Source organism: Phyllobates terribilis, unplaced genomic scaffold (genome assembly GCF_046119375.1).
Source record: "Phyllobates terribilis strain yellow unplaced genomic scaffold, ASM4611937v1 Scaffold_9__5_contigs__length_417890890, whole genome shotgun sequence".
NCBI lineage: Eukaryota > Metazoa > Chordata > Amphibia > Anura > Dendrobatidae > Phyllobates > Phyllobates terribilis.
Window position 1 is genome coordinate 107,655,589 of NW_027362769.1, and position 12,800 is coordinate 107,668,388.

A 12,800-nucleotide genomic window follows, 5' to 3' on the forward strand; every position below is an offset into this window, starting at 1 on the left:
AGACCTAATATCTAATTAATCAGCTAGATAACTCTTGGGAGCTAAGACAACATCTGGGACAATTCATGGACCCATGTATTTACATCAAACCTGTCAAGAAATTCATGCTGTCTAAACCAGGGGCTGTATTAATCAGAAAATGGCTGCGTTATTAATCAGAAAATGGCTGCGTTATTACAGTCGTATGTTTTACTCTGAAATGCTGCTACTCTTCTGGGAAAACATATTTGAGGGAAAATCTGGAGAGGGATCATGTGTCTTGGATGACTTATACGAGGTCGGTCCACCGCAGCTTCTCCCTGCCCTGCTGCCCTAGACTGACAGGCCTCTCTCCATACACACACATTGTGAGGGACCTGCCAGTCCAAGGGAGCAGGTTAGAGAGAAGTCTCCAGGAACTTACTTCGTACTAGTAAACAAGACTTGGCACTCCAAATGAGTAATTTAAATATTTTTTTTTTTTATTTCAGTGCAGCACAGGTGAGAAAACAGACGTTTCGGTCAGCGAGACCTTCATCAGCATGTGCAGACTGTGTAGGTAGAGGAGAGTTAATATGGACGCAGTGTCCCAATCAAAGAGGGGAACGCCCCATGAGGAAAGTGGTGCAGGAGGCAAGGCATAGAACGCGGTGTCCACCGCTTGTCCAGGAGCTGCCATGTGAGGAATGCCTAAGAAACATACATTCCTCACATGTATTAAAGCTGTCAAACAGTTGCAAATCATGCACACAGGGAGACTGGAACATAACACCCGAGCACGCTGAAGATACTCGGTGTTCACCTCAGCATGCTCGTAAATCTCGAGTAACGAGCATGCTCGCTCATCACTACTCTCCATCCCACCTCCTGGAAGTATATGAGCATCCACAACTGCTATTCTGTGCAGGGCTCACAAAAGTCACTATCTGGAGACATGCACAAAGTTTTCAGACAGCCGTGAGCCACATGTGGCTCCGAAGCCACAGGATGGAGAACCCTGAACTACAAGGTATAGGGGAAGATTGTGAGGCTTTAAGTTGGTGGAACAGAGGGCACAGAACCCTCACTCCCTGTCACTTTATACAATATGTACCATAATTAAAGGAACAACATTTTTTTTGCTTCAATTTTTATTTATTCCTAAACAGTAAAACACTTATAAAAAATATATAGAAAAAACAATTATAGTATAATATATAATATATATCTAAACATCATAATATCTAAAAAGGGTGTATAGATGGTTCCTTGCACTGGCAATGCTGTCCAGTGAAATATTGCCACAGAAAAGGCTTCACCCAGTTGACTCGCTGCTTCTTTTCTGTGTGAGCAGTTGATCATTGAGGGGATCACTGCTGGCAATGAATTCCATTAGAGGTACACAAGGCTTCTCCATGTGCCAAGTGCAAATATTGTAACTGGTGGGTGGTATTGCATATTGGGGTCACTGGTTATTAGCCAAATCTCCCCATAGTTCTCCAGATATGCACGGGCCAGAAACTCTGGTTGGCTGTTTATGTGCCTGCAGAGAGGACAGGTGTTGTTGTCCATTAGCCATCTTCCAATACAGGCACGATGGAAAAAGTGGGAGCACTCCATGTAGCTGACTTCATCCCCAGTTGCAATGTCATCCAGACAGATGGTGCAGGTTTCAAGTGGGTCCTGGGCCGATCTTAAGGAGGTAGGGAGTAACAGCATGGTTGAATTCACCACTTCAAGCTGAGTGTTAATGGGGAATGGGTTCCTGTCTTCAGACCTTTCTGGTGGTGGTGGTGGTCTTCTTCGTCGCTGCCTCCTAGAATTTACAGGAGCTATCTCCATCCTCCTTTGGCGGGCAAACCTGCCCCTTGTCCTGTGGGCGATAGGGGAATCTGCCCTGCTATGCTGCAATGTTCCTGTGTGAAAAAGACAAACAACACACATATAAGGACTTTCTCCTGTAGAATATTATCCCCCTATAAGGAATACATATTTTAGAGACCTGTATATGGATATATTAGTGGCTTTTTATGTCTTTCCCCATTTTACCTGATGTAGATGGCCTTACAATGCCATTTGGTAAAGGCTCTTCTGGGACATGGGGAGTATTAGAATTGTCCTGTGAAGCCATGTTCTTCTTATCTGGCCAAGATGTTGAAAATGTCTTGGCCTTGAAGATGCTGGAGAACTCCGAGCCGAAGAATTCTTCAGCACAAATGCTCAAAAAATATTTCTGGTCTTTGTCAAAAACCAACGAAGTTAAAAGGGGTACTCACTAGAGATATCTCTCCTACGTGAATGCACCGATCAACACTACAGAACCCCCTCTAACAGCCGAGGCAATTATTATGTCACAATGTCATTACCTCACATTCCATGTTCCGTGTTCCATGATGTGTCCTGATGTCACTACCTCACTGCTTACCTCATAGTGCAGTTCTGGACCACAGACTGGATATGCCTATATGTTTATACAATGCTTTGCATTATTGGGATATACATGGAATTACTAATCATTTCTACAAAGTAAAACTAAAAAATGATTTTAATAAAAATAGCATTTATAATTAGTGTTCAATCACACTGGTGAGTAGCCAGCTTATAACTCGGACGAGTGCTATCTGATGTTTCAGCTAGCTCCAATGTTGTAATATGGAGCAGTGCAAACTAGCATTTTTTTATCATGCTGAATCAGCATGAGAAAAAAACTGCTACATGCAGCCAGTCGTATATCGGACGGCGCACACCCATACATGTCTATGGGTGCGTGCAAAACATCAGACTGCACTGGAATGTCATCCGAGTGCAGTCCGATATACGCCGACTTACACAATGGAAAAGATGGAGAGAAAAATGAATTAAAATCAACCCCTTAAGGATCGGAGTTTTGTTCCGATATTTATAACTTCTTTTATTTTTTTGTCCACATAACCAAATGAGGGTTTGTTTTTTGCAGGTCGAGTTGTAAGTTTGAACGACACCAATACTTCATATTGTAAAATGAATGAAAAGCAGGAAAAAAATTCCAAGTGGGGTAAAATTGCAAACTCCCACCCACGTAATTCCACCATCATTTTTTGGGTTTAGCATTCATGGTGTTGTACAAATGGCCCCGCAACATAATTCTCCAGTTCAGTAGCTGGAGATATCAAACGTGTCCATTTTTGTTACTATTAGTGTTGAGCCACCCCCGTAGTGTTCGAGTTCGGTTTGGTTCGTCGAGCACCCGTATGTTCGCCGAACTGTTCGTTGAACTGTTCGTCGAACACCTTCGAACACCGTTAAAACCAATGGCAGCAAACAAAAACACATAGAAACACATAGAAAACACATAGAAAACAATTCAAAGGTGTGCAAAAGCTGACAAACTGCTCAGAAGACACAACTAACACATGGAAAAGTGACAAGTACATATAGTCATGCGAAAAGAAAAGAGGTGGAGGAGTAAAAGGAGGGGCAGACACAGATATTGGCATGTCATGCCCTTCTAAAACCAAAAAAGTGCGAAGCCGACACGGCCAGTCCGTTCCTGCCCGTGCAACCTCCGTGTCGCCGGGTTTGTGCCAGAGCCGCAGTGGACCCTGACGGCCAGCCCCCCTCTCCCAATACTGGTGCCTGTCCGCTGGTGGGTCGAGCGAGCCCCCCTGCGGTGGAGGCAGGTCTAAGCTTTTTAATTTAAATTGTCTCTCTAATTTTAATGAGTACACTTTAAATCCTTTAACAAGGATCTATTGGAGGGCAAGTCTCATGCCAGCAGCCGCGGTAATTCCAGCTCCAGTAGCGTCCACTAAAGCTGCTGCAGTTAAAAAGCTTTTATAAGGATCGAGCTTGGCGGTCCACCGCAAGGCGTCCTACCGCCAGTCCCAGCCCCTGTGCCTTGGGGTGCCTCCCTGATGCTCTTCACTGAGTGTCCCGGGGGCCCGAACCATTTCCTTTGAAAAAATTAAGTGTCCAAACTACAGGTGGTGTAGCTTGCTTAACAGCTGGGATAATCCGCTGACTAGCAGAGCAGACACTGCTACTAGGCACAAAGTATTTCCTGGGCTAGATGCAGTTGAAAATTTGTAATTAGATACTCTCGTTGGATGCTGAGAAAGCATTCCATAGAGTCTCTTGGCACGCCATATATTATTCTCTTAAAAAGCTTGGGGTAGGGGTCTAGGGGACCCTTTTATAGGCAAAATCACGGCCCTGTATCGCAATACGTCACCTAGGCTGAAGATAAATGGAACATTTTCATCACCTTTCATAATCACCAATGAGACAAGGCAGGGATGTCCTCTGTCCCCTCTCTTATACATCCTAGTGACGGAGCACCTGCTCTCATCAATTCGCCATAACCCCAATATTAGGTGGATTGAGGTGGGAGGCACCGAGTACAAGTGCTCTGCATTTGCTGATGATGTCCTAGTATATATCACTCAATCACATATATCCATCCCTGCTGTTATGGCTGAAATAGATCACTTTGTTACATGGTCAAATTTTAAAATCAATGCAGCGAAGTCTGAGGCCCTCGATGTCTCCCTCCCAAAATCCATACAGGATTCCATCCAGTCCAACTTTCCCTTTGCCTGGCCCTCACAGGGTATCAAATACTTAGGAATTCCTATTCATAGAGACCTCTCCCATCTATGTTATCTTAATTTTGGGCCCTTTATTGAACAACTCCATACAGACCACGGTTGGCAAGTTAGAACTGTAAGATTCACTACGTGAACCACTGGTGTTTTGTGGAAAAGCACATGTACACTGTGCTCCAAATTATTATGCAAAAAGTGTTTAGGAGTGATAAGGTAAGAATTTTTTTGCTTGTCAGTTAAACTCATTGATGGTGATGTGTGTCAGGGCTCTTTATATCACTGTAAGCAATTGCAGACACCTGTGCTAATTAGTTTGGCAGGTGTGTCCAAGGAAATGCAAGACTACTTAAGAAGGCTGTCCCACATTATTAAGCAGCCTACATTTTCTGCCAAAATGGGAAAGAAAAGGATGTGTCGGCTGCTGAGAAGCAACAAATTGTGGAGTGTTTAGGTCAAGGCATGACTACAATCAACATTGCCAAGACACTTCATCCTGATTATCGCACAATCAAGAAGTATGTAGCTGATTCACAGTACACACGTGTGCATGCTGATAAGGGAAAATTGAGAACTCTTTCCTACAGGCAATTACATCAGGTTAAAAGAGCAGCGGCAAAAAAGCCTTGTCATAGCAGCAGACAAGTTTTTGAAACTGCTGGTGCCTCCAACGTCACCCGAACAACAAGATGCAGGGTCCTTCAGAGGTTTGCAGCTGTGCGTAAGCCATCCTGTCGACCTCCTCTATCCACTCTACACAAGCAGAAACGGCTCCAGTGGGCCAAACAATACATGAAGACTGACTTCAAAACTGTTTGTTCACCGATGAGTGCCGTGCAACGCTCGATGGTCCAGATGGATGGAGTGGAGGATGGCTGGTTGATGGACACCCCATGCAAACACGGCTATGGCGCCAACAAGGAGTAGGTGGAGTAATGTTTTGGGCTGGAATCATGGGGAGAGAGATTGTCGGCCCCTTTAGGATCCCTGAAGGGGTAAAGATGAACTCCATAATATATGTGGAGTTTCCCAAACAGCACTTCCTGCCATGGTTCAAGAAGAAGAACCATGTATTCCGCAGCAAGATCATTTTCATGCATGATAATGCACCGTCTCATGCTGCACATAACACATCTGCATCTCTGGCTGATATGGGCATAAAAGGGGACAAATTTATGGTGTGACCCCCCATGCTCCCCTGACCTCAACCCCATTGAGAACCTCTGGAGCATCATCAAAAGGAGTGTCTATGATGGCGGGAGGCAGTTCACATCTAAGCAACAGCTCTGGGAGGGTATTCTGTCCTCATGCAAAAAAATTGAAGCAGAAACCATCCAAAACCTGACAAATTCAATGGACGAGAGAGTTCAGAAGCTCCTTTCGAACAAGGGGCCCTATGTGCAAATGTAACATCACCTAGAATAAAGTTTTGAGTTGAAAACTGTTTGATTTCAGTTTCTAATAACCTGCTAATGCTTATAATTTCAAAAATGACCATTTTTTTGTTCTTTTTTAAAATGAAAAGGTTGATCGAAGAGTGTGGGGGATCTAAGAGTGTGGCAACCCAGTAGTCAGGATCATTTTGAATTCTGACAATCTGAGGGTCATGTTGCAGGTAGTGCAGCAAGAAGGCACTCATGTGTCTTGTGCATCTAGGAGCCCCAAAATTATTTTCCGCGCTAGATGCAGCTAAAAATGATTATTAATTTGAAAGCTGGTGGAGCTTAGTATAGATGGCCTAATCGAATCAGTACTGCAAACTGCTACAAGGCCAAAATTATTTTACAGGCAAGATAGAGATAAACATGATTAGTAATAATTTGAAATCTGGTGGAGCTTAGTATAGATGGCCTAATAGAATCAGTACTGCACACTGCTACTATGCCCTAAATTATTTTCCAGGCAAGATACAGATAAAAATGATAATTAATTTGAAAGCTTAAAACGGTTGGTGAGGTGATTTTACCAAATCCTCAAGCTTTTACTCTCCCCAGGATGACACAGGGGTAGAAAAGTCCTTGCGGATCCATGATGTGTTCATCTTTATGAACGTGAGTCTGTTTACATTGTCAGTGGACAGCACTGAACACACGTTCAGAGAGAACAAAAATTATTATGAATTTGAAATCTGGTGGAGCTTAGTATAGATGGCCTAATAGAATCAGTACTGCAAACTGCAGCAAGGCCAAAATTATTTTACAGGCAAGATACAGATAAACATGATTATTAATAACACTGGTGTACAAAAAAAAAATTTCTGGCATGGACTTTAAGAACAGTTTTAGACTAATTTGAGGGTGCTGAATTCAAATCTGATCTTATAATTTCTCTATCACATCACGTTTTTCAGCTATAGGTATATAGCCCATTTTCAATAATTCCAAGAAAAATATAAGTAGTGTATGAAAAGTGTCCCGGTTTATGCGGTTCACTAAGGTAAATTTAGTTTTCATTTAGTCTCCCAATAAATGTGAGAATATCTTTGTTTTCTTTGAACATGCATAATTCCCATTTGTTATGATAAGAAAGTAAAAAAACAGTTTTCAAACATCCTTGTTTTCTGTGCTACTGGGACAGTAGAGCTACAGCAGAGCATTGGGTGAAAACTGAATGGCCTCAGCGACAGAGTTTGGCATCTGGCGATAAGTATGTCATCCATGATCCTCTAGTGGATAGGAAGAACATTGTCTTTCCTTGCTTGCACATAAAACTTGGATTGATGAAGCAGTTCATCAAAGCTCTCAATCACAGTGGAGAATGCTTTAACTATATACAGTACAGACCAAAAGTTTGGACACACCTTCTCATTTAAAGATTTTTTGTATTTTCACCTTTTGCTTTGATGACTGCTTTGCACACTCTTGGCATCCTCTTGATGAGCTTCAAGAGGTAGTCACCGGAAATGGTCTTCCAACAATCTTGAAGGAGTTCCCAGAGATGCTTAGCACTTGTTGGCCCTTTTGCCTTCACTCTGCAGTCCAGCTCACCCCAAACCATCTCGATTGGGTTCAGGTCTGGTGACTGTGGAGGCCAGGTCATGTGGCGTAGCACCCCATTACTCTCCTTCTTGGTCAAATAGCCCTTACACAGCCTGGAGGTGTGTTTGGGGTCATTGTCCTGTTGAAAAATAAATGATGGTCCAACTAAACGCAAACCGGATGGAATAGCATGCCGCTGCAAGATGCTGTGGTAGCCATGCTGGTTCAGTATGCCTTCAATTTTGAATAAATCCCCAACAGTTTCACCAGCAAAGCACCCCCACACCATCACACCTCCTCCTCCATGCTTCACGGTGGGAATCAGGCATGTAGAGTCCATCCGTTCACCTTTTCTGCGTCGCACAAAGACACGGTGGTGGGAACCAAAGATCTCAAATTTGGACTCATCAGACCAAAGCACAGATTTCCACTGGTCTAATGTCCATTCCTTGTGTTCTTTAGCCCAAACAAGTCTCTTCTGCTTGTTGCCTGTCCTTAGCAGTGGTTTCCTAGCAGCTATTTTACCATGAAGGCCTGCTGCACAAAGTTTCCTCTTAACAGTGGTTGTAGAGATGTGTCTGCTGCTAGAGCTCTGTGTGGCATTGACCTGGTCTCTAATCTGAGCTGCTGTTAACCTGCGATTTTTGAGGCTGGTGACTCGGATAAAGTTATCCTCAGAAGCAGAGGTGACTCTTGGTCTTCCTTTCCTGGGGCGGTCCTCATGTAAGCCAATTTCTTTGTAGCACTTGATGGTTTTTGCAACTGCACTTGGGGACACTTTCAAAGTTTGCCCAATTTTTCGGACTGACTGACCTTCATTTCTTAAAGTAATGATGGTCACTCGTTTTTCTTTGCTTAGCTGCTTTTTTCTTGCCATAATACAAATTCTAACAGTCTATTCAGTAGGACTATCAGCTGTGTATCCACCTGACTTCTGCACAACACAACTGATGGTCCCAACCCCATTTATAAGGCAAGAAATCCCACTTATTAAACCTGACAGGGCACACCTGTGAAGTGAAAACTATTTCCGGTGACTACCTCTTGAAGCTCATCAAGAGAATGCCAAGAGTGTGCAAAGCAGTCATCAAGGCAAAAGGTGGCTACTTTGAAGAACCTAGAATATAAGACATATTTTCAGTTGTTTCACACTTTTTTGTTAAATATATAATTCCACATGTGTTAATTCATAGTTTTGATGCCTTCAGCGTGAATGTACAATTTTCAAAGTCATGAAAATACAAAAAATCTTTAAATGAGAAGGTGTGTCCAAACTTTTGGTCTGTACTGTATGTTCAACTTTTCCTGGTCTTAGTGAAGAGAAGAAAAAGGCTGGAATATTTGATGTACCTCAAATAAGAACACTTATGAGAGACCCAAACTTTATCACATCAATGAATGAGACAGAAGAAAGAGCTCGGAATGCATTTTGTAATGTGGTGCAGAATTTTCTAGGAAATAAGAAAGCAGACAACTATGAAGAGATTGTGGAAGAGCTACTAATGAGTCTGCAAAATCTTGTATGTAGAATGAGTATCAAGATTCACTATTTACTCAGCCATTTGGACTTTTTTCCAGAGAACCTTGGGGATGTGAGCGAGGAACAAGGGGAGCGTTTTCATCAGGACATTAAAACAATGGAAGAACGGTATCAAGGCCGTTGGGACTCACATATGATGGCTGACTATTGCTGGAGCTTGATGAGAGACAACCCAGAAGCTGTACATCACAGATCAGCCAAGAAAAGAAAGTTCAAATAACTGCCATTTGCCATTCATCTGTGTGCCATATATATGTGTTTTTATATTTTGTAGTTTAATTTTGTAAGTATATTTGATTTGCTGTACATAGACTTTGTAATTTTTGTTATTCCTTGATTAAAAATATACAAAATGTAGTAACAAAAATCATGAGGTTTTTATCAAAAAACATACGATAGGAGTAATTTCCATCAAAAATATCTCGAAATCCTGATGTGATAGCCAAAAACGGAGTCCGTATTAGTAATCAGCAGCCAAAATTGGCTTAAAATATGTTTTAAAACCTTTTGACAGAAAAATTGCGTTGACCAGTGTAATTTTAAATCTGGTGGAGCTTAGTATAGATGGCCTAATAGAATCAGTACTGCAAACTGCTACAAGGCCCAAATTATTTTCCAGCCAAGATACAGATAAACATGATTAGTAATTTTAAATCTGGTGGAGTTTAGTATAGATGGCCTAATAGAATCAGTACTGCACACTGCTACAAGGTCCAAATTATTTTCCAGCCAAGATACAGATAAACATGATTAGTAATTTGAAAGCTTAAAACGGTTGGTGAGGTGATTTTAACAAATCATCAAGCTTTTACTCTCCCCAGGATGACACAGGGGTAGAAAAGTCCTTTCGGATCCATGATTTGTTCATCTTTATGAACGTGAGTCTGTCTACATTATCAGTGGAGAGCCGCGTGCGCTTATCTGTCAGCACACCACCAGCAGCGCTGAACACACGTTCAGACAGAACGCTGGCTGCGGGGCAAGACAAGATTTCCAAGGCGTAAGTGGCGAGCTCCGGTCATTTACCCAGATTGGAAGCCCAAAAAGAGCAAGGGTCCAGTGACACAGTCATGGCTTCAATGTTTACTTGGAGATACTCCTGTACCATCGTCTCTAGGCGTTGACTATGTGTCAGACTTCTTGTCTCCTGTGGCCTTGCAAAGGATGGGCTAAAAAAGTGGTGAAATGTTTCCAGCAGATACTGTGTTTCTGTAACGTTTTGAGTCCTGAACACTCAACGGTCCCCCGATTGGCAAGTTGGAACTGTGAGATTCACTACGTGCAACACTGGTGTTTTGTGGAAAAGCACATGTAAGATTCTGCAACAGTCTCTGCTGATACTCCTGCATGCGTGCATCCTTTCTATGGCAGGAATAATTTCTGCAAATTTACTTTTGTACCGAAGATCTAACAGTGTGGCAACCCATTAGTCAGGATTATTTCAAATTCTCACAATTCGAGGGTCATGTTGCAGGTAGTGCAGCAAGAAGGCACTCATGTGTCTTGCGCATCCAGGAGCACCAAGTCCCTGTTGTGTTGATGGCGAGGTAACAATCATGCTTCCTTCCTCTGCCCTCTCCCCCCAACCTCGCACAACAGAAATGTGATCAAGGTCTCCCTCATCTGATGAGTCTTCCATCAGTTCGTCCTCCACTTCTTCCTTGGCTCCTGCACCTTCCTCACTAGTTTGGCTGCTACCATGCGCCCTGGTAAAACCATCTCACCCACCCTCACATGCCTGCCGCCTTGGTGCTGCTGACCGTCTGGACCTTGCAGATGTTAGCCCTTCCGCATACAACTCCTCCTCCTCTACTTCCTCCACCTCCTCTTGTGCCACCACCTGACTCCGAATTCTGTTTAACATGTGCTCCAGCATGTAAATCATCGGAATAGTCATGCTGATAATGGCATCGTCAGCACTAAACATCTTCGTCGCCATTTCAAAACTGTGCAGAAGGGTGCATAGGTCCCTGATCTGAGACCACTCCTCCAGCGTGATTTGCCCCACCTCTGGATCTCGTTGGCCCAGGCTATACGTCAGAGCATATTGCACCAGGGCTTGTCGGTGCTGCCACAGTCGCTGTAATATGTGCAGAGTTGAATTCCACCGGGTAGGCATATCGCATTTTAGCCGGTGAGGTGGCAGGCCCAACGACTTCTGTAGAGATGTAAGTTGCTGAGCTGCGGGATGCGAACGGCGGAAGTGAGTACACAGCGACCGTGCCCTCTGCAGAAGGTCATCTAGTCTGGGATAGTGGGCTAAAAATTGCTGGACAACCAGGTTCAACACGTGAGCCATACAAGGCACGTGTGTGACATTGCCCCGGCGAAGGGCCGCACCGAGGTTTGCAGCATTGTCGCACACGGCATTCCCTGGTTTCAGGTCCAGTGGAGACAACCATTCATGAAACTGGTTCTCCAAAGCAGACCACAACTCCTCAGCTGTGTGACTCACATTTCCCAGACATTTCAAAGTAAAAACCGCCTGATGACGTTGAGCCCTGCTGCCAGCATAGTAAGGGGGTGTGCAGGATCCCTTCTGCGCAGTTAGAAAGCTTGTGGCATGACCAGACAGGCTTTGGGTGCAGGTGGAGGACCGAGAGGAGGTTGAGGAGGCAGAAGCAGTGGAGGAACTTCGAGATAAAGAGGATTGACGCACAACTCGTGGGGACGGCAAGACTTGGACAGCAGCCCCTTGTCCTGCTGTCACCATAGTTACCCAGTGCCCAGTCAGCGACATGTAACGCCCCTGTTCATGCATACTCGTCCAAGTGTCTGTGGTGAAATGCACCCTGTCACACACAGAGTTTCTCAAAGATGCGGTGATGTTGTGTGCGACATGCTGGTGGAGCGCAGGCACACCTTTCTTTGAGAAGTAGTGCCGACTGGGCATCTGGTACTGGGGCACTGCGACGGACATAAGGTCTCTAAAATCCTCTGTGTCCACCAGGCGGAAAGGCAGCATTTCTGTAGCCAAGAGCTTGCAGATGGTGAAATTCAACCTCTTAGCTTTCTCATGGCTAGGAGGAAATGGTCTTTTACTTGTCCACATCTGAGGGACCGAGGGCTGGCTGTTGTGCTTAGACGAGGTTGAGGAGGGTGTCCCCGGCAAACTGCCGGTCTGTGAGGAAGATGCAGGTGGACATGTTAGGTTGCCTTGATCCAAAGGTTGTGCTATCGATGTCAGACAGCGCTGAACACCAGCTGGTGTTTCCACCTCCAAAGAAAATGATGACCTGCCAATCACGCTGGCTGTTGCGGGTAAAGAGATGGCAGGTCTGCGTCCCAAAACAGGTGTGACTGCTGTCCCCCCAGTCACAGAGGATGAAGAGGCCGCGGATGCACAAGATGTGGCAGACGGTGGTTGGCCCGGCCGGCTAGGCCGCATTGTAGCACAGTGAGCTTCCCACTGCAACTTATGCTTCATATCCATGTGCCGGTTCATTCATGAAGTACTCAAACTATGTATTTTTTGGCCTCTACTTAGCTTTTGCTGACAAATGTTACAGATAACACGAGTTGGGTCACCCTTATCGATCTGAAAAAATGCCCAGGCTATGCAAGGCTTAGCACCCATGCGACCTGAAGAGCCACCACGACTTGTGGTGAGAGGCAGAGTTGTGTTTGAGGATGCAGTTGTTGACGTGCTTCCAGTACTACGTCTCTGTCCAGGAAGGCGCAACCTGACCTCGTTGTCACTAGCATCCTCCTCCACCTCCTCGGCTGACCTCATCAACTGGCTGA